This window comes from Apus apus, chromosome 20 (genome assembly GCF_020740795.1).
Source record: "Apus apus isolate bApuApu2 chromosome 20, bApuApu2.pri.cur, whole genome shotgun sequence".
Lineage (NCBI taxonomy): Eukaryota > Metazoa > Chordata > Aves > Apodiformes > Apodidae > Apus > Apus apus.
In genome coordinates, this window is record NC_067301.1 from 4,948,879 (window position 1) to 4,970,514 (window position 21,636).

Consider the following 21,636-nt stretch of genomic DNA (forward strand, 5'->3'; position numbering starts at 1 on the left):
ATGTAACCAATGTGCCTGAAGGCCCAGGCTTCTTGGCTAATTGTTGTAGACAATTAATAACTTAAATTCTGCTAATTCCATATCATGCTGTGCAACTCATTACAGGAGCAGAGAGTGAGATTCTCTGCAAAAGACACTCAAAGATAGGGGGTGTTTGGGGATTCAGGCTCAGGGGCAGAGAAGGTCACAACTGGGCTGGCACCATCCTTGGTTCAGACACCACTGAAGAGTTGTCATAAATCATAAGCCACAGCAGGAGGCAGTGGCACTGAGTCTGTCTGCCAGCCTTTGGCTGAGTTCTGGAGTCACAGTGAGGGAGAGCTCTCACCCTTTTGCTGCTCCCTGCAAACAGGAACTGCATAATGAGTCTGTGGGTTCAGTAATGCACAGACCAGATCAACCCACATCCCTGTGCTGTGACCTGGCTTACACACAGACCCTTCTTGTGATTATCTGAATCCCGTAAGTCCGAAACATAATTAGACTCCATCGTGTCCCACCTACAGGCATCTCCTGCAAACTGGTGCTAGGCAATTTCCTGAAGCACACTTGAAGCTTTTATGATAACCCAGCACTGAAACCAAGTCTCCTTGAGAGGAAATACTAATAATTGTAGGAAGGAGATATGGCAGCTGCCCAGCTTGCCCTGTGTTTCAGGGCATGGAGTAGATGTACGTGGCAGGGCTCATGCTGGCATAAGCAATGCTTTGTCCTGGGGAAAGCTGGTATCACTCTGTAGCCAGACTGTTTTATAAGTAGTCTGGGCAGTGATGGACCTTGGTTTTCAGAGTCTAATAAAGCTCTTTTTTGCTAGGTTTAATGCACTTGTCACAGCAGCATTCATCAAAAGCAAACAGCACCTGAGAGAGTGCAGCTCCCTGGAGCTTGAGCGCCCAGGAAATGGATGGTGTTCCAAGCTGAGGTTTGCAGGCAGCTTGGAGCACATTACATCTGGAAGCATCTGATTTTTTTTGATGTCAAGCTCCTCAATTAGCTACCTCTCCCTTCCCCTTTTCCCAGCATTCATGTACTTCTGCTTTCTGCAGTTTCAGCTGCACCATTTCAGTGATTTTCTATCTCCTGTTCCTGTTTTAACTTTAAGCTTTTCCCTTCTATTAATGTTTTTCCTGGACTTTCATGCTAGACATATGAAATTTCCTCCTCTACAACTTTCCTATACATCTTGTTCAAATTCTGGAGCACAGATTGTAGGTACCACTCCTATGCTGTACCAGTCCTCTTCTGTTGTACCATTTTTAACTCCTTCACCTGTCTCCTTCACTCTTTTTCCCTTTTGTCTGTTTTACTTCCTACACCCACATATTCCCCTGCTTTTTCACTTTCCTTCCTGCTCTCTTGGACAGCCTGACCACAGCAAAAGACGTTCTGCAAGACCACAGTCCTGTCTTTGTGTGCTGAAAGGGGCTCAATGTCCCATAGATTGATGCCTGGTCTTGGATTACCAGGGGGATCCTGGGAGGGATCCTGGATGCCCTGTTTTGGGGCAGGGTCATGTGAGCTACATTACATGGTTATAGAGATCCAAATAGCTACAATTCTAAAATGTAACTGCAGGGGAAAATGGGAAATAATTATAAACAAATGCATGGAACAGACTGCTGATGGGCACTGGTGGAACTTCAATCTCTGGGCCTTATTAAAAGTAACACATCCATGCCACCCATCAGCTCTGGCCATTCTCACTGCTTTGCCATCTGTTGCAGGATGGCTGGATGAACAACATTTCCATAATTTGCAGAATGTCCTCATGTGAAGCCCAGTATGAAGGCAGCTGATAGTTTCTGGTCTTCTAGCTCTAAGGAGACAAAGCTGGGCCTTCACTAGGGAAGAGATCCAGACTACTTCACATGTTGCTCTTTTGAGTTTCAGAATTTGCAGAACTTTTCCAGAATTCTGTAAAACTCTCCTCATTTTTGCCCAGGGTTAATGAATTGGAATTATGCAGAATGGACTGCAACTTCAACAAAACAATTCTCTGCCAGCACCTGAGGCAGGCTGGGAAGCAAAATAAACAAGTAAAACCCAAGCCACACACACTGCTTGAGCTTAATGCAAATAAATCACAGAAGTATTAAGTTCCATTAGAAATCTCTCTCTCCATCTTCCTGTCTTTCATCCTGTCTGTTTCTTGCCTAAGCATATTTTATCAATTTGGCAGTCTGGGTTTATGTACACTCCAGCTTTTTCCTATGGCTGTTTTGTCTATTACTTGCCTGTTTTTACTTCTCACTCTACCTTCATACTAATAACAGTGTTGGTAAATGGGGGCACACCACCAAAAGCAACTGCAAAAGATATTTCTCCAGCCCCACCTCCCAAGGGACACTTTGCTGCATTTGCAGAGACCAGGAGCTCTTTTGATGATTCTAGTTCTCAGCTGCAGCCTCTGCTGGAAGTCACCACTTCCAGACTGGAGGCAGCACAGCTGGATCTGTCCCCACCCTGCATGGCTGTGGTTCCCAGCCTGCAATATGGACACAAACCCACTGGCACTGGCCTGAAGGGCTCTCAAGAGTCATCTGGAGCCACCTCAGCAGGCAGAGTGGGCCTGAAGCCACCCTCTTTGGCAAGAGGCAACCACATCTGTCTGCCTGGGCTGCGGTGCTCAGACACACATGGCTCCTTTTTCTTGCTTTCTCAGAGAGAACCAGACCTCTTGTTGGCTTCCTCATCCATGGGGTGGAACAGCCTTTCTCCCACATCAGCAGTTCCAGCAGGCTGATGTTCAGATGGAAATGTCTGCACAAAGCAACACACAAAGCTGCAGCGAGAACAGGTGGAGCACTTCCATCACTGTTTGCTCAGGGTATGAAAGCAGCACCAGCTTTTATTCTCTTTCATAATCTAAGGCAGGGTGCTTTCCTTGGCTAGCTGGAAGGACCCAGAGATGAAAGTAACATTTAGCTGCTTAGTTTCCCAATATGTAAATAGCTGTTGCTGAGATAACTGTGTGTGTGCTATTTTAAAGGAGGAACAGAAGATTTATTGGCCAAGCAGATACCACATAGAACTCTCCACTGGGTGTTTGAATAGACAGGTAATGAGTCATGTGCTCCATTGCTAGGAACTGGCCAGCCTTTCTGAGGTCAAAATGGAACAGGATTGATTGATGGCAACTATGAATTTGGTCCATGTTTTCCCTCCACACTTAATTTTTTTCCACAGCGGTAACATTAACATTACCAGGAAAAATTCTAATGACATCTTCTCTTGCATTAATCATTAGGCCAGAATATGGCCTGGGTTTGTTATATGCACACTGGAATATTTCCCACACATTGTTCACAGTGACTTACAACAGGAGAGGAGGGTTTGATTTTAAGGACTTTTTCAGCTTGCTGGGAGTTTCTGACCTAGAACCTTCGTAGGAATTTTTTGTTTTCTAGTAATTTTTCCAGCTAGGACCTTGCTAGGATATTTTTTTTCTGCATATCTTTTCTGTTTTCTAGGAATCCTTTGCTTTCTGTTAATTTTCTGACCCATAATCACTACTGCAAGCTCTCCTGGTTCAACAGCTGAAAATATTAGCAACCTTTCCTGGTGTTTCTGAAGTGGTAGTGGTTATGCACCCTTGTTTCTGCATGTGAATGGTTTAGTTTGATTTCTTGCTCTTCTCCTTTTTTTTCTGCTTCTTATTCCATTCTGGTTTCCTGGAGTGGGCACTTCTCCCACCTGATCCTCAGAAGTACTTTTATACTGCTACTGCCAATATGTAGAACCTGCTGATTGTCCCCACAGCACAGCTGGTGGGGAAGGAGTAAGAAAGGATGAACATATTTTGGCTTTAGTACTTCAGAAAGGAATATCTGAAACCCCAAATATTTCATCTTAAACTAATATATTTTTGGTTCCAGGCAGCACCTCTTAAAGATCTGTGTTTCCTGTGAAGAGCTGAAATTTTCTGCTGGTACAGTAGCACATTTTATGAGAAGCTCTTTATTCCTGTTTACATATTTGGAAACAAATGGCTGGGTTTGAAAAGCTTTGAGCACTCACAGATTCTGTTCCAGGTAATGGGAACGTCAGGTCTGATGCTTAGCGATTTAAATATGGATTTGAAAACCTACCTTTTGGAATCTGGATTTGAACATCTTGGCTTTTTATTATCGGAATCCTCTAACTTTTCCCCAGTGTGACTGCTTCTCCATGGGGTGTATTCCTCCTTTGGGATCTTGCCTTGATCAGAGAGATAATTTCTGAAATGCATCAGGACACAGAAGGCTCCGAGTGGTTTCTGTCTGTGACAAACAGCAGTGGAGAGGACCTGAGACTTCTGCTACATGAAGGTCATGCTGGGGCATTTCTGTCAGTGAAAGTGCAGTTAAAGAGCTCAGTTAACAGCTTTTCCTCCGTGGTGTTGGGGGGGCTCAGGAGACTGATAATGGAATATGACACTCTCTGCCTCTGCTTTACCAGCTATTATTCTCTCTGGTGAGTAATAAGTGAAGGCTACTGCCAGCTGACTGATTTTTGGCCTCCTTCATGTGACCTCGTGGAGTGAAGTTAGTTTCTAACTCAGCAGCCTTCCTTCAGTGCTGTCCATGGGAGGGAGCAGTGCTGGATGCAGTGGGAGGTGTGTGCAGGCAGGGGTGGAGAGTGCAGCTTTGGAGGGGCAAGTTTAGAGTTCAGAGTTCACTAACACTGGGGGCTGAGTGTGGGGAAAGCAGCTGATAAGAAGAGGCAACAGTGGACAAGTAAATGACACCCCAAACCTCTTCCACCACCAAGATGTACAGAAGGGACCAGAAAGCTAGCAGAAAGCCAAGGTAGAAACAACACAGAGTGACTTATTCCAGATCCCTGAGTGGACCCTGAGGCACCAGGAACAGAGGAATAGAGGGCTTTTCTGGACTCTGATGTGCCTCAGAGCATCCTGCCTCTTCATAGATTGCTATTATTTATGTTTATACCATAAATAATTTGAAGAAAATCTATCTGTGGTAACAGTTCCCTTATTATTTCCTACCTTCTGTGTTCAACTCCTACTCTGATCAGTGTGGTAGAGTCAATTTAGGGACAGTTCTTTAACTAGAGGGCAGGTAAAATGGTCTCAGATGTTTTACAGGTGGATGTTAACAGTTGAATTATTGCAGAGGGCTTTCTACAGACTTTGGAGCACAAGGAGAGGACAAGCTCTACAGAAAAACACAAGGGAGACACAAAGGCCAAAGAATATGGAATATGGAACATGAAATAGGACTAGGACTAGGACTAGGACTAGGACTAGGAATAGGAATAGGAATAGGAACAGGAATGGGAATATTCCTATAGAGATTGAGCAGCATCTGCCAGAGCAAGACCATGATGAACAGGGCAACACTATCCCAGTCTATTGGTCCCTGCAGGGGGACAGCTGCTACCTCTGTCCTGCTGACTTCCACCTCGAAGTGGCCTACAATGTATAACCCCACCAGAAGGCACAGAAATGGCCTCATCTCTCCCCTCCCCTATATCCTCTGATGAGAACACTGAAGTAGAGGAAAGGATGTCATGTTCAAGGTCACACAGTGAGTCAGTGGCAGAGCTAGCTGGGGACAAGCCTCAGGGCTTCTTGAGTCCCTGGCCTGGGTCCACTGTGCATTCACTAGCACAAGCAGCTCTGCAAATCCCGCATTCATTACAATACAATAAAGCTTTGCTGCATTGGTCTTTTTTTTTTACAGTGTCTCTCCAAAACCCAAGCCTGATTTGCATTTTAAAACCACCAGTTACAGCTCCGGAAAATGCTATTCAGTAGTTCCCGGAGCTCAGGAGTAAAGCTTCTCTCTCAGTTGTTTTCTCCCAGTTCTTTCGCCTAAAATGTATTTTTGTCCTAATTGCACACTACTTATTGCTAATGTTTATGTAATGAATATTCATAACATCCTGGGGCTTCAAGACTCCAGTGGAAAGGCAAGCACAGGAGGCATGGCAGCCCATGCCATACATCCTGGTACAGACGTCAAGGTGAGAAGGCTTGTTTGGTTAGGATGTGAGCTGTGGGGTACTAATGCAGTCTGGAAGCCTTTGGGGAATGCTGGTGAAACTCCATTAAACAGTGTAGTGAAGGGCTTTTGAACAAACAACTCCCATAAAACCATTAGCTTCACTTAATTGCAAGGAAAAGGCCCCACATGCAGTGGGGGTTTAGAATCCACTCCATTGCTCTTTATATCTCTTCCTTTTTCTTAGGCAATCTGCAGATGGGCCTCCCTTTCCTAGAGAATTTCAGGGATGGGAAAACTCTTCCTGACTTCAAAAATGGAGGATTGTACCTGTCAGCAGTGGCAATTTAGGTGTCCACGTGCAAATGTATGCTGTTGCCTGGATGAAAAGAAGCCCACCCCTCCTGTGCTGCCTGTGCCCCAGCAGAGGCAGCTGCCTGCAGGCAGCAGGGCTGGCAGCTGCCCTCTCCTGAGCTGCTGTGTGTGCCCAGGGCTGGGGCACATTTCCCTTCTGCTGATGTGGCTGAAGGCTTCCAGCCTCACTGCTGTTCAGATGGTGCCATCTGGCTCCCATGAAATATATGAGAAATGTTATCCAATAAAAGAAGGGCTGGCTGGCTGTGTGCCTTCACCTCTGTGCTCTTTGGGGAAGGGATTGTTTCTGCATCTGGGAAATGCTTAACATAATTTTTGAGTACTAGTGTTGCCTGAGTAAGAAATAATAGGCTGGAAGTTTGAATTCAGGCCTGAGTCAGGAATTACTAGAAGCTGTTTTGCTTGATCAGATCAGGGCTGAGGTTTATAAATACATGGCACATAAAACTAGCCTGTGATGTGGCTTTGTTAGTTTTGAGGACAGATAGGAAATATCCATTTCCTTGATGCTCCATCAAACAGGATGTTTGGGTTAGGAAAAACAAGGAAGAAAAGTCTGAGTTCTCTGACAGGAAGACACTAGAAAACACGGAGCACAGCTTCAAAAAGGCTGAGGGATGTTTTTAAACAGGATTTTGTCCCCACTCCCTGTTCTTTTCCTCTGAAAATATGCTTTTTCTGTGGCTAAGTATCCTTTAGGGATTGCTGCCAGGAGCTGAGGGATGGTGGATGTATCTGCTGATTCTCCTGGGACACTTAGCTGGCAACTGATGAAACAGAACCTCTCTGGCTTTGGGGGCTGCTGCCCTTTTCTCCTGGGTTTCTCCATTATTTTCTCACCACTTTCTTGAGCTTACTGGTGTATTCAAACAGCTTTGAGCCTGGCTAACAGCAAGCACTTGGAGAGAGCTGCTGAAATAGGAAAAGTCTGAAGTCACAGAGCCCAGTTCTGTTCTCAGATGTGCCACCATGAACCCCTCTGACTCCTAAGCACTTACTCTGCAGTGACAGCTGTGGGGCTGAGATCACACCCACACATACAACCCCACTCCTTTTTCATGCACCCACTATCTTGCACTGCCTCATGCAGGGTGTCACCAGACACTTCTCTGACAGCCGAGCACATGCATTCATTTACACCAACCCTGGTACCTTGTGTATTCCCCAGGGACACACTGGCAGACTCTGCATGCCCTCGTGCCTGCACACTCACCTGGAGGCATTTCACCTTCCCCAGCCTGGCTCTCAAGCCAGCCATGGTATTTAATCGAAGTTCAGTGCTCAATTGTTACCCAGCCCTCTCTGCTGTATGGCTTGCTGTCTGGTACAAACTTAAAAGTCTTTCAGGGAATCAGGCAATAATAGACCCTGTGGAAGCTGAAAGTCCTCCAGATAAAATTTACAAGGCCTAAGAGATCCTGTCTGGCATTATTGAACACTTTAGTAATGAGCACCTGAACAGAAAAGATTGCTTGGGTAGTTTTATTCTGCATAGATGAGCAGTCAGAATTTCGAAGAAGGCCCATAAATATAAGCATGTGGAAAGGCTGATAGTACCTGATTTTGGTATGGAAAGCAGTCATGCTGGGGCTGTGAGAAGGTTAGACAGCATGAATAAAGCGAAAAGTGTTTTACTTCAGCTTCCCAACTCCAAAAGGTATCCTGTAGCCAGGAATGGCTTTGGGTGCAGTAGTAATCCTTTTCCTGCCTGCTTGTGGCCAGGCATTGGGGAACATGCAGCTGCCTGCTGGAGGCTGCAGTACAGTGCTCATGTCTCTTGGTGTCACGCGTGTGTTTGTCTACCTGCGTGGCTGATGAGAACAACAGTGGTGTGCAGCACATCAGTCTGTGTGCTAGCTGTGTGCCTGTGCAGCTGTGGGGTTAGTAAAGGCCACAAATAATGCTCATTCTTTTTAAATGCATTTGCATTGTTAGGGGAGTTTGCAAAAAAAGCACTGAAACCTTTGTGTGTGTGCAACTCAAGTAGGTACAGCTTGATACAGTTTGTGTTTCTGTGCACAGATATTGCTGCTTATGTAGACAGTTCTAAACTGTATCTGAATAAAACATGGTCAGTGTTGATCATTTAAACTAGTAATGAACTGTTTCTTTATTTTGGCAACACATGCTGTTTTGTTGAACGCTTCTGTGAGGACTGAGGGAGGGAAACAATAGCAGTTAGAGGCTGCTGCTCCCTGAGCACAGGGGGGCATGGAAGGAAATGTTAAGCCAAGTATGAAGGTTTCCACTATGCACCATCCTGCCCCTGCCATCCCCAAATATGTGAAATGTTTTATTTCCTTCCAATGCAGAATGAGAGACTGAAATCAGAGAAGATGCCATAGAGCAGGAAGGACTGTCAAGCCTTCCTTCCCATCCAGATGAATATTCCACTATGGGGCTTTTTGATTGCTGTGCAGACCCCTGTGTGTTCACAGAGTGATACTTAACCGAGGAGTGTGGCAGTCTGAGTGTCTTTGGGTTGACAGTGAAAGGTGTTATATATTATTAGAGATATATATTCTATACATTACATTATATATATAATATTGTATTTTGTGTATATATATATATAGTAGGTGCTAACACAACAAGAGAAGCTTCTAGTTCAGCTAAGGGCTGGCGTGGATCTCTGGCATGTGTGTGTTAAAGGGAGGTGTCATGTGTGTTTATGCTGTGGGAAAGACAGGTCCAACTTTTAAAAGCTAAAGTTGTCAGGCTGATGTATTTCTGGGTGTGGAGAGGAGCTGAGCACAGCTCGTCTGTGAGCAGGTGTGTCAGCATCCCTGTGTGTGTGCACTGCAGGACAGCGTGGAGAGGGAGGCAGGGGCCTGATGATGGGCTCACACATGTGTGATGGGCTCACACGTGTGTGCCTGTGGGTGCTTGGAGAGCTGTCAGAAACGCTGCCGGGGAGAATCGTGTTACTGTCTGAGCGCTCGCACGCAGCACAGGCTGGTAACTCCCTGTGGTTTGCTGGGCTCTGGCGTGGGATGGATGGAGCACTGTCCCTCACACCAGCGCAGGCTCTGCTCGCGTCACCGGCAGAGTTAAACCAGGAGATTTTCCCCTTTACTGTACACTTGCAGTTTTCAACAGAATTGCTAACCCTTCACCGTCACCTTCTCTGCAGAAACCTCCATCACGGGCAGAAACGCGCAAAGCTCGTGGAATGAAATTTTACTCCAGGAGCCTCATTAAATTTGCATTTCTGGAGCCCCACAAGGAAGATGATGGCCTGGCTTTGTCTGCCTGGCTTCCTACTCAAAATGAGTGATGCATCAGAATGAGCACAGTGCCTCTGACACAGCCACCTGCCTGGAGACAGGCTCAGGTGAGGGGCCTGTTTTACTGTGCTGCTCTCTACTTGTTATTGACTTGACAAACCTATCTAAAAACTGGGGTGGGGGCACCATCCTAAGCACCATCACCAGTCAAATAAACACGAATATAGGGAAAAACACACTTAGGTCACTTCTATAATGTAGCCTGACTAGAAGTCATTCCCATCAGGTAGTTGTTCAGGAATTTACTGACATAATCCTGCTCTTGCAGGAGTCCACACTGTAGTAACAACTCACCCCAGTTAACAGGCCAAGGAGAGGGGAAGTGTTCTCTCCCTGCCTCCGAAGCTGGAACAAGTCACAGAAGAGCACACTATAGATAAATGCAAGATCTCTGTATCCAGCACAGTCATTAGAGACTCTTGTCAACACTGTACAAAGCCCCTGTACTCAGAGATGTCTTTATCAGGACTCTTTTGACTCCTGAAAGCCAAGACAAAGTTCTGTGGTCGAGTCAGATGACCTGCTCTGCAGAATGCCTATATAAAATGCCAATATAAAAAAGAATTAATATTAAAAATATTTTTTCTCTACCACCCTAGTTAATAGCCTTGCCTCCTTCTATGTAATGACTCCTACTTAATTCAGGGATGTTGCTGCATTCATCTGTCACTGAATCTGTATAGACAGCTCCTACATGGAGCGTTTATCTAGCACTGAGAGTACCAGCGAGGGAGCTGGACGAGTCCTTCCCAGAGCCCTGGCTCTTCACACGGGGTGCACCTGCAGCACCGGCCACTTGCTGCAAAAGTTTCTGGTGTTTTTTGTTCCAGGATCCACCTGGTACCGGGATGGTGGGAGTGCCTGCCCTGGCAGAGCTGGATTCCCACCTCCCCAGTCCGGAGCCCGTTCCACCGGGCATTTCCTTCACTCCTCAGACAGTCGCCTCCAAACCAAAGGCTCCCTTGGAGGGCGAGCAGGGCACTCCCGGGATAGACCCGAGGGCACCCGGAGCACCACGGCCTCCCCCGTTACCTGCCCCCTCCGACAAGGAGACTCTCACGGGGAGGGCAGGCACCGGGGCCGGTTCCCTAGCGCCCTGTGCCGCGCTCCCCCATCCCGGCGGAGGCTCCTTCGCCCGGAGCTGGGCTCCTCCGGGGGTGCTGCCTTCCCGGCCCGGGGGTGCTGCCTTCCCGGGAAGGGGGGCTGCCTTCCCGGCGCCGCCGCACCGGGGGCAGGCGCGGGAGGGGGCCGGGCATGGGGCAGGGTTTATAGCGCGGCCGCAGCGCCGCCCGCAGCCGGCGGGGCGGGTGGCGGAGGCGGCAGCGGCCGCGCCCGGAGCTCCGCAGCGGCGGGGGCTTTGGCGGCCGCCCCCTCCCCTCCGCCCCCGGGGGCCGGCGGGCCGCGCTGGCAGGAGCCGCGGCGGAGCGGCGTTAAAAGGCGGCGGCGGCGGCAGGGCCGGGCCGAGGCTGCGGGGAGCGGGGCCGGTGCGGGGAGCGGGGGCCGGTGCACGGCGCTGTTGGGCGGGGGGACGCGGCGGGGCGGGCATCCAGCACCGCGGTACCCGGCTCTGCCCCGGCATCGCTGCGAGCCCACGGCTGCTGCCGCCCGCCCGGCGGAGGTGAGTGCTGCGCTCCGCGAAGCGGCCTCGGCAGGGGCTGCGGGGCTCTGCGGGGCACTGCCAGCCCCGGCTCTGCCCTCTCCTCGCTGCCAGCCCCGGCTCTGCCCTCTCCTCGCTGCTAGCCCCGGTGCTCGGCGCTGCCTGGGAAGGTGCCCGGGGGGGGTAGGTCGGGTCCCGCTGTGGCAGGCGGTGGCTGGAGCAGAGCACAGCTTTCAGTCACTCTCCTTCCCCGCTCCGCAGTTTACTCTTATTTATTTATTTTTTTTTAAGCCCTCCGCCTCCCCCTACTACCCCCTGTTGTGTTGGGTTTTTTTGCTGCGAATACAACAGCTAAATCCCTCAGTTGTGTGTTTAGCCAACTCTCCCTTGGAAGCTCTGGAGAGTTGATGAATATGCACAGAGGAGAGCGTTTCCCGGGAGGCTGCCTCTATAATGAGCTGATGGAGCTGTGCCTGCAGCGGGGCTGTTCTCCTCGGGGAAAAGTTGGGCGCCAGAACTGAGCGGCTTTGTGTCTCCGACGGCACGGAGGGTTGGCCTGCATCCCTGAGGGGGAGGAAGCCAGCACGGGCATTCTCCATGCTCAGGGTCGTCAGCAGGTCCAGCCAGGCAAGATCCTCGTCTCTTGACAGTAGCTGGTGTCAGATATTTGTTTCAATTGCAGCCCTGCCCTGGAAAATTTGGAAACCTAGGTGGTCTCCAAAGTCATGCCAGCAAAACAGGCTGTATCCTGAAGAGAATGAACCAGTTCATTTGCTTTCATAATTTGGTGATGTGACGACCAAACCACAAGAGTCAGGCTGGTTGCCACTGCCCAGGTATTTGAAAGCACTTGAGAAGGGTGGGAGCTGCTGGGACCCGAGTTCATCTGTGGGACAGAGTGATTAAGATGGAAGTGGCAGATGCAGGACCTTGCATCTGCCTTGCTGCTGCATTCTGTGTTGCTTGCACTTCTGTTTTGTGTGCGGACTTAGCAACGTGCTGGTTACCAACCTTAGCTCATGCAATTATTAGGGTAGTGTTGTGTCAGCTGTGCTGAGTCTGTTAGGGTCTAATGTAACATGCAGGCAGTAAGTTCCTTTAAAACAAGGCTGATGTCTGGCCCCTTTTGTGCCTGCAAGGCCTGACTCAAGTTAAGTGGGCTGAGGACTTGTGTATTGGAAGGCAAGTACTTTTACAATGTAAATAACTGAGTCAACCAGTGACTTTTTGCCCACAAGGCCACATTCTGATACACATAAAGTCTGCTACCCTAAAAGTTCACTTAAAAAAAAACAATTTTCCTGTGAAAATCTGTGTGAGCTTCTGAAACTAACTTCCTATTTTCAACAGTAAAACTTTGCTTGGGAACAATATTTTTCCCCTTCCTCCCCAACAACCCTGTGAAGTGTTGATAAAGATGTTATCCACAGCATCAGCTTCCTTTGATTGCCCTTTTAGGCTGTGTGTCTAAATGGAAACCTAGCAACACAGTAGCTCTATTGAAGGGAGGTGTTTCAATAGCTGCACTTCTTTTATCACAGTGGATCCATCTTCAGAGGTTAGACTCATCAAACCAAACTCTTTACCCCTTTGGAGCCTTATAGTTTGATTCCCTAAGCCTGGAATAAACCAGACCTGAGCTAGTGAAAAAGACAATTAAGATGGAATGGAAATGTTGAATATGATAAAAAGATCCATTCCTCCTTTCTTTCTGCTGCCCCTATGACTATGTGCTGTATTCCCATGGGGAAAATACTCCACTGCAAAGGGGAAATGCTCATAATAGAAAAACGGTTCAAGGGGAAAACAGCCCTCAGTGTTTGTGACTGTTTCCCCTAGACACGATTCAGGAAAAGCTAAGGGGCTAATGGCCCAAAGCAATATGTTCAAGTGCAATATGAGACCCAGCCTGGTGTTTGGGAAAGCAGCTTCAGCAGCATTCCAGTCATCCACTGTGCTGAAGAATGTCATTCAGTTTCTGCAATGTACAGGGCCAGATTCATCCTCAGGGGTGAAAAGAACCCAAGCCAACACCTGAAATCACTGGTGGTCTATCCAGATTTACCTCACTGGCTGTATTCTGATGTTCTTAGCTTTATTGGCAAGTACCCTTGTTGTGTATGCTGGCTCTTTACAGCAGTGGAGTAAGGAGTTGACCCCATGCAAGCAGTGTTGTGTGGAGTCAAGGTGAGTATCTGACTGGCTGTGTGTAATTTGAAGACACAGAAATTAAGGATTTCATACTGGTGAAACCTCTGTTAGTTTTCAGGTGTTTGGGGAGAATGCCTTTGCTAAGTGTTGAAAATTCTCAAAATACCTAGTCTGTCCTTGGCCTTGCATCCCAAGACCTTGTACTTTTTAAGCATTGATGCATTAAACATCTCGTATGCCTTTGTCAGGCCAACAGGTTAAGTTACAGGAGAACTTTGACTACTTTTGTATCTGTCACTTCTGAGCTGTCCATGAGAAGTGTTTTTAACAAGCTGTCTTGTGTAGGAGTTCATGGGGGCAGCTGCAAGGTGTGTGTGTGTGACTGTAGCATGAGAGTGACAGGATGTGTGCCTGTCATTGTGGCAGTGGGAGAGGCGATGAATACACTCTTAACGTTTTGCATCCAAAAAAACACAGCACGTCTGAAATCCTCTTGTGATGCCAGTGCTCCGAGGTAAGTGCTGCTTATACAAAGATTTGCCTGTTGGGCACAAGTACTTAGTAAGTAAGCTTGACTGAAACTGGAGAGGAATAGTTCATACCCTGACGGTCTATAGAAAATCCGGATAAGATGGGATTTTTTTTATTTTTGAAGTTTGAACAGGTCCTACTGTGACTCCCAGGGTCTCTGGGTGATGCTGCCATGGTCTCCGTGCATGCCAACGTGCAGCAAATCCTGGCAAGGCTTTCTTTAGCACGAAGCATTTAGCATGCAGTTGGTTTAATCCTCTCATCTCATCAAGCACTAACATAAATGAGAACTGAACCGTTGAAATCTAAAAAATCAAACCTTGTTAGGTTTCTCAATGTAGTCCACAAGATTTCTCCTTTCTCCTGCTAGATTGGCTTGGGTTTCTATACATTGTTTGTTTAAAAGTATCTAACTAAGGATTTGGGTGAAAGGGACTAAAGATTTCAGTGGCGAAAGGGCCTCGGGAATCGGCTCCCGTGGGAGGCAAGTTTATCTGCTGTTCAAGGAGCCTCAGGGGGTTTCAGGATCAGAGCCCGTAATGTGATCTGAGAGGCTCGGTTTCTGGAAGAGGAAGGAATTGCTGGTAAATCTGGGTACTTGGTACCTCCTTGGTGCCAAGCAGTCCCGTTTACTTTGTTCCTTTGTGCCAATCAAGAGTGGAACGTGTCGTTTGCCGCTGCCTTCCTGCCCGCCGCCCCGTTGCTCTGTGCGTGGAGATCAAACCGTCCTCGCCGAGTGTCTGTGGAAGCTGCTGCTCGGCTCTGTCACTGTGTGGCCAGAGGCAGGGGAATGTGTTTCCAGACCTTGTGATGAAGTTTAGCAATGAAATATTAGTTTCTAGCACTCCCTTATGTCTCCCCTGTGATAACACAGAGCAGGCTATCTCTTTAAATGATTGATTTCACACGGATGTACTTGAGTTCATTCATCTTGATGCAGCTTTACTAGGGTGAATTTTTCTCGGAGGTCTAGCCTTACTGATGTCTTTTCTAAGGGCTGGATCCTGCCTCCTTTCCTCTCGCAGAGGGAGTACCTTATTTCATGAGTAGCTCTGCTGCATTCAGTGAGACTGTTTCAAGAGCAAGGTGCTGTGGTGCCTGTGACTCAGACTAATGCAAGTCAATTTAAAGGACAGATTGAGCCCAGTGTGAGTATGGATTGCAGTGTCTGGCCCTTATTGAATAATTCAGGAACATGGAGGAGACAATGGAAGAGTAAAGGGCTTAATCCAGCGCTAGCTGAAGTCATCTAGATACTTTCTGTTGACCCCAGTCCCGAGTACATTTCAGCATGGGCTTAACTGTGAATTTGTAAATTGTTCCATTGATGGCATGAGCTGGAACAACTGTCTGAATTAGCACCCAGCAGAGAATTATTTACAACCCTCTTGCCTGTCATACTGTCATTAACTCTCCTCTGCAGCACCATGAGGGAAGCTTTCTGAGGTTCCAGCACTGCTATTGACTCATGCTTCTAGAGTACTGAAAAACAGAAAAATTAATAGCTGGAGTGCCCCACCATTGATGGGAGAAATTACAGACACAAAGCTTGGCAAAACAAGCTTCAAAGGTTTAATGTTGGTTGCTGTGTGTGGGGGATGATGTCCTTTTGTGAGAACAAGAAACTTGCATGTCATATGGATTTCACCAGAGCTGGATATCCAGCACTTCTTAGCTCAGGAGTCCACTTGTGTCTGCTTCTGCCAGTGATCTGCCTTCATGGGGCTGAGCTGAACCTCCAGGTACTGGAACTGCTCCTGGGAGACCCATTGTGGTGGGGATGGCAGAAAAGCTGTTTTCTGCTGATAGGAAGCAGAGGATACTGTGCAACTGCAGCTCTTGTTTTGTGGAGCTGCAGTAACTGCAGGAGTCCTGTCCTTCCTTCCACCTGTCCCAGAGAGACTCCCTTTCCCATAAAGATGCAGTTCAGTGCTAGTCATAAGCAGTGCTGATTTTTTGATGATAGCAGCAGCATTGACTTGAAGGGGCAGAGCTGTTCCTCTTATTATAACTCTGGAATTATGGATCTTCCAGTGAAACCTGTGCCCTTGCTCTCAGCCTGCAGTTCTGGCAGTGCAGCAGGCTTTGCTGGTCCATGGGAAGCCAGCATCTGCTTTGCAGGGCAGGGCACCCCAGACCCAGGCTGTCTCCTGCACCTAAATTAGGGCTTCACAGATACCTGCCCCTTTTTTCCTGTTTGGAATTCTCTCTACTTGCTGTGAGAAGAGGTTTGGGGAGTAAGTCTGGGATACTTGCCCTGCCATCTGCCTTACAGCAGCAGGGTTGAAAATTGGCAGTTAATTCCTGATCTTTGCCAAGCTCTGTTAATAGAGAAGGGCTCCTCCTGAATAGAGGCGGTTCATGTTACATAAATAGTGGAGAAGGGGGAGAGGCCAGTGTGTTTCCAGGGGGTGGAAGACATAGTGACAGTCGTCTGGTTCTTAAACTGCTGCTGGTTTTGACTCTCTCCTTCCCTGTGGGGGTGAGTCAGAGGCGAGAATAATTTATTTTCTGCCTGGACTCCAGAGTGTGGATGCTGTTGCTTCTGGGGCCTGGTTCTGCAGTTGTGCTCTCGCTCTGTGCAAATGCAGTCATGTCAGTGAAGTCACTCTGGATTTGTTCCTGGGAAAGTGAGCCCAGGATCTATCTGTTCAGATGACTCCATGGATGAGCTTGTGTGGGCTTCAGGGCATCCTGTTTGATGCTGCTACAGCATTTTCTTCCCACCTCACTTCAGCGTAGCAGAAATTTGACTTGAACACAGAGCAGGGTTCTGAGACATGTCTAGTTTTACCCCAAGCTCACTTGGCTTGGATGTTAGGCTAGGAGGTCCAACAGAGTCTCTGTTTCTTCATCTATTTGTGATTATATGTATTTAATAAATAATAATGCCATACATTAAATTAGCATTTTCATTTCCAGGATCATTTAGGTCAATACATTTTATCTTTTACAGTCTGTCTACAATGTATCATAGAAGCCCTGTTTCCTCCTGCCTTCCCATGTGCTTAAAGATCAGTGTGTTTGCAGACCAATAGCAGAGAAGGAAATTTATGTGTTGGCATCACAGGCCTCTGCTGGGTATCAACTTCTTTCCACTTTTGTTGTCTGTGTTTAGCTTCTGTTACAGTCAGTAAAGTTATGGCTGAATTCCAGCAGAGCTGGAACCAGACTGTGGAGCCTTGCTTAATTCATTTGTAAACTTCCATATAATCCGCCCTATTTCCCTAGGTGAATAAAGCTCCTGGGGGATGAGCTATATGTTGAATTGTTTCTTGGCTTAATTTTATACCCAGGAGCTGAGAATGAATTGCTTTTGAGCACTGTATTAAGGTCTGTGGAGACAATTTGGAAAAAAAAAATAAAATTGGGGCAAAACAACACCTAATCCTTTGTACTGCTTTGGGTGCTGCTGAACATGCAGCAAACTTGATTCCCTGAATCAAATAATTTGTATTTTTGTTCTTCCTTTTAACAAGGCAAACGAATTCCAAAAGAGGATGGGCCTGCAAACTCAGATTTCAACTAGAGCTCAACAGGGCATTTTAAATGGGTCTGAGAAAAGCCCAAAGCAATTCTGGCTCCTGCTTGTAAATCAAATCTAGCCAAATCCTCTGTCTTCATATTTCCTCTGCCACCTCTTTCCCTCCACCTCCCCCCTTGCACACCCTCCCACTTGCTCTCCAGCTGACAACTCATGCACCAAGTTTAATCTCCAAGCCAATTTTTATGGCTGAGTTGAAATGGAAAGGTGGACAGGCCCACAAGAGCATGAAAGTGACTCAATAAAACAGTGGACTCCATCTAAACTGAGGACTGGGAGTCCAGACAGTATAGACAACAGCTTGTTTTGACAGCTAGCTCTGTTCTGCTGGAAAGCTTGGGCTAGTTCTTGTATGAAGAAAGCTACTCCTGATGCTTCTTGCCAACAGGCACAATTTCCATACTCCAGGCCCAGGTACTAGAATCCCTGGGTCTTCAGGACCTATTGAGCACTTGCCTTGGACTCACCTGGGTGTCAAATCTATGGACATGCTTTTAAATGGAGTGTCTCAGAATCTGATGTGCAGGCTTCAAGCCTTTGTTTATTTATTTATTTATTTTCCCCACATCCAAACTGAGTTTTGCTTTCAAGGTCACCCTTTCTTGTCCCAATCCCAGTGCCTGCATCTCAGCTCTGTTACTTCACATGGGGCTTTTCAAGACAGGCAGCAAGTGGGCAGCTGAGCTGTGGGCTTTGATGTTCTTTGGTCCATTTCAATTTTGTCACTGCTGTCAATATACTTGTGCACTGAGCGTGATAGAAACACTGCAGCTTCATAGGGAGCTATAAAACACCAGCCTCTGACAACTGGAAACAAGATATGTCAGCAGGTAAATGTTTCATCCCTCATGGCACAGCTTAAGCTGAAGAAAAGAAGCTTCATTCCTGTAAATCTGCTACATGGAACCTATTCATTGGTGAAAGCTGCCTCACACTGACTGCAGGGTTCATAGCATGGGCTTCTGAGTAAGTGGTACAGGGAAGCATTTGGCCTTATTTAGCTTCCAATAAGAGAGCTACTGTCAGTAGTAGAGACACATTAAGTTAATCCTGTGATGACATTTGCTTTACAGACCTCTTGCTATATCTTGTATTTCTCCAGTATTTCTGATGTGTTGTGGGGGAGAGTGTTCCTTCTGGATCCAAATCTTGGCACATATGCAGCTAAATTAATTCCTGCCTGTACAGCACCTGCCTGCCTTCCCACCTCTCTGCTTCAGTTGCATGTCCTGCTACTGTTTCCACTTCCATTTCTCTGGCTGGTTTGGCGAGTGCCTGCAGTGACTTTACTCCCATACTCAGGCATTTGGACCTGTTTTCCATAGGGCTAGACACAGTTCCACAGCAGCACAGGGCAGTGGAGTGAGTCCCTTTGAAAATCAATTTATGAATGTCTGTGTTTTCTTGTGGAGGAGGATCCTGGGAGGATTTGGGACAAGGCATGTTGTGAAAGGATGGAAGGTAGGTTCTCAGACTACAGAATATGAGAGCAATTCAGAAGCAGATGATCTGATTTGCCCCAGGAAATCTAAAAAAAAATAAAACAAAACAAACCCTAATAGCAGAGCCACAAATGTTTCCTTCAGTTTTGTGTTTTAAGTGCAGGACTCAGTCCAGTCAGCCCAAGCAGCATCTCTGCCTGCGCATGCCTGGCTGAGAAGTAAGGGGGCAGTGAGGAACTGGGCACCATTGCCTGAAATGCTTTGGTCCCTTGCCAGGTGGCAGTTCCTTGGGATCCTTTGGGTTGGAACATTGCCATCCATGGGCTCCTGTGCTCGGGCAGCTCGCGTGGCTGTTCACCTCTGGATCTTGGGAGGTGGAAAGGGAATAGGGGCAAGGCTGGTGTCTGCCTCTTCCTGAACTGCTCTGGTGCTGTTAGGCTTTGATCATGCCCTCCAGGGCTGTGCTGGAAGGGAGAGAGAAGGAACACCACTGCTGTCTCAGTGCAGCCCTGGTGGCCTAAATCGGTATCAGTTGCCACCAGCAACATTTCCTTCCCTTGCAGAGGGTCTAACAGGAACCAGGTTAGTGTCTCTTGTCTGTATTAGGAAGTATCCTGGACTCTCCCTGAGATTTATGTGTCATTAAAGCCTGTTTGCTTATTCTGAGACTCTGCCCCTTTCTCTGCTAACACTCTGCAGGGCTGTGCTCACTGAGCTATGGTAACATTTAATTTGAGTTTCTGCATGGTTGGTGCAGCTGGCAGTAAACTTTAGGTCCTTGCACTGGCAGGGGATCTGCTGTCATGCTGTTCAGGCACTGAGACATCTTGTCTCATCTCCACATCCTCCTCTTCCCCTCAGGAAGTTTTCCTCTGTTCTGAAAAACCTTGTGTTCACCCAGGCCCTGCTCTGGAGCAGTCAGCTGTGGCACTAGAGGCTTTCCAGCCTCTGGGTTCTATACCTCTGCTTCCAAATTTCTCACTGATCCTGGGAAGATGAAAAAGCACTGCTAATTAGTCTAATTCCAGAAGCACCAGGGTTTCATGAGAGGAGAGCAGCTAGCTGCATGTATTTCAGAGACAGGAGTGTGGAAGGTAAGAAAGACATACCTGCTCAGGTCCTGCTTTGTAGGCTGCTGAGAGCCAGGTAGCCACAAGCTACTTGGTCAGTCCCTTCAGATCCAGTAGTGAGTTTTCTTTGTGTGACAATAGAGCGTGTTTTGCTGCAGTCATTTCCACTGTGTTGTGACTGTCAGGATGAATTCTCCCCAAAATTCAGGCCTTCACATTCTCAGAACTCAGAGGCCATGTCTGTGCCACAGGTGAGCTCAGCTCAGTAGTAGCATCTGGAATGGTGCTTGAATGACCTTGGATATGTCTTCTGCTCCCTCATTTCTGAGAACACCACAGCATCACCTGCTCCTCTCTCATGCTGGTATGTGGAAAGCTCTGCTGAAGAACTCAGTAGGACTGAAATGCTGTGGGAGCTGTGTCCCCACCACAGATTGCTGTCCTTGCAGCCTTCCTGTTGTGAATCTGGCATTTGCTCGTGTCAGTAAATTACAGCAGCAAATGGGCAAGACCTTTAGATCCATCAGCGTGAGGCTGGGTGGCATCTGGAGTGAGACACTCTGACTCATAGGACTCTTGACACCTGTGCAGATGGCACTTTCTACCTGTACCTCCTTTTCCGGGAAGGTCAAAGTATGATGAGCAGAGCTGGCTGAATACACATACTCAAGGCAAACACAAGTACTTGCAACGTTTTTTAATCTTAGTTGTGCTCTTTATATTGGAGTGGCAGGAAGTGGAGATGCCTGTGCTGGGGTTGGCAAGAGGAATTGTCAGCACAGTTTGGCATTCCTTTGTTACCTTCCCTATCACTGCCCATAGAAGCACAACCAGCCACTTAAGCTGCCAGTGAAAAAGCATCTCATGAGCACAGTGAGGAAGAAATTGCCCTCCTCCTTCCTAGTAATGAACTAGGAGCTTATGGGGAGACTCTGGCCAGGGGCCTTTAGAGGAGAGTGTTTTGATTAGTCCCAGAAGCAGAGTGTGCACACAAGCAGGCTATTGCTGGGGAGCTGCAGATGGAGGAGAGTGCACAGCCAGCCCTTGTCTTCTTACTTCCTCCTGCTGCAAGGAGCAGGTGTGGGGAGCAGGGGCAGAGCTGAGAATCATGCAGCTGAGCAGAGTGGTATCAGTGCCCACAGTCATGTAAACTGGGGAGCCTGAGCACGGGGTGGAATAATAAATGACTGCCAGCTGCTGACAGCAGAACTTGGCTTCCCTTTTCAGGGTGACAATGGTGTGAGAAGCTTGAGTTTATCTATAAAAGAGCAGCACAGAAGCTTTGGGGATGGCAGCTTATTCCAGGGGCTTGGGAATTAGTGAATCCTGTCTCTGGTCTGAGATTCCTTCCTGGAGTGAGTGACACTTCTTGGGATGATAATAATACAAGGCCCTGGTTTGTGGCAGCCATCTGACTTCAATGATCTGTAAAAGCTTTGCTATGAATGCAGGTGCTCAGGGGTAGACACTGGATCTTGAAAATTCACAGACTTTTAACAACCTTGTTATCCTGGGCCCCTGGTAGGTGGGACCCAGGGTGCTTTTGAAGCCTTGTGTCAAGGCACCCAAAGGCACACAGCTGCTCCAGAAGCCAACCCCCTGCTTAGCAACAGCAAACAGCTGGGGCTCAAAGTCATCTTTGTAGTGGTTAGGTGAGTAATTTCTGAAGCATATCAGAGCCTCAGCCTGCTTGG

General features: G+C 47.6%; 1 protein-coding gene across 2 annotated transcripts in view; it reads left to right on the forward strand.

Annotated features, from left to right (window-relative positions):
- DISP3 (dispatched RND transporter family member 3) overlaps positions 1 to 21,636 on the forward strand; it is a 134,199-nt gene that overhangs the window by 83,336 nt on the left and 29,227 nt on the right. The window contains exon 1 of one of the 2 annotated variants that reach the window (XM_051637327.1): positions 11,151 to 11,225. The exons of the other annotated variant lie outside the window; for it this stretch is intronic. The gene's annotated coding sequence lies outside the window, so the exon portion shown is untranslated. Of the gene's footprint in view, positions 1 to 11,150; positions 11,226 to 21,636 lie in introns of those variants that run through there. 2 annotated transcript variants of the gene reach the window in all.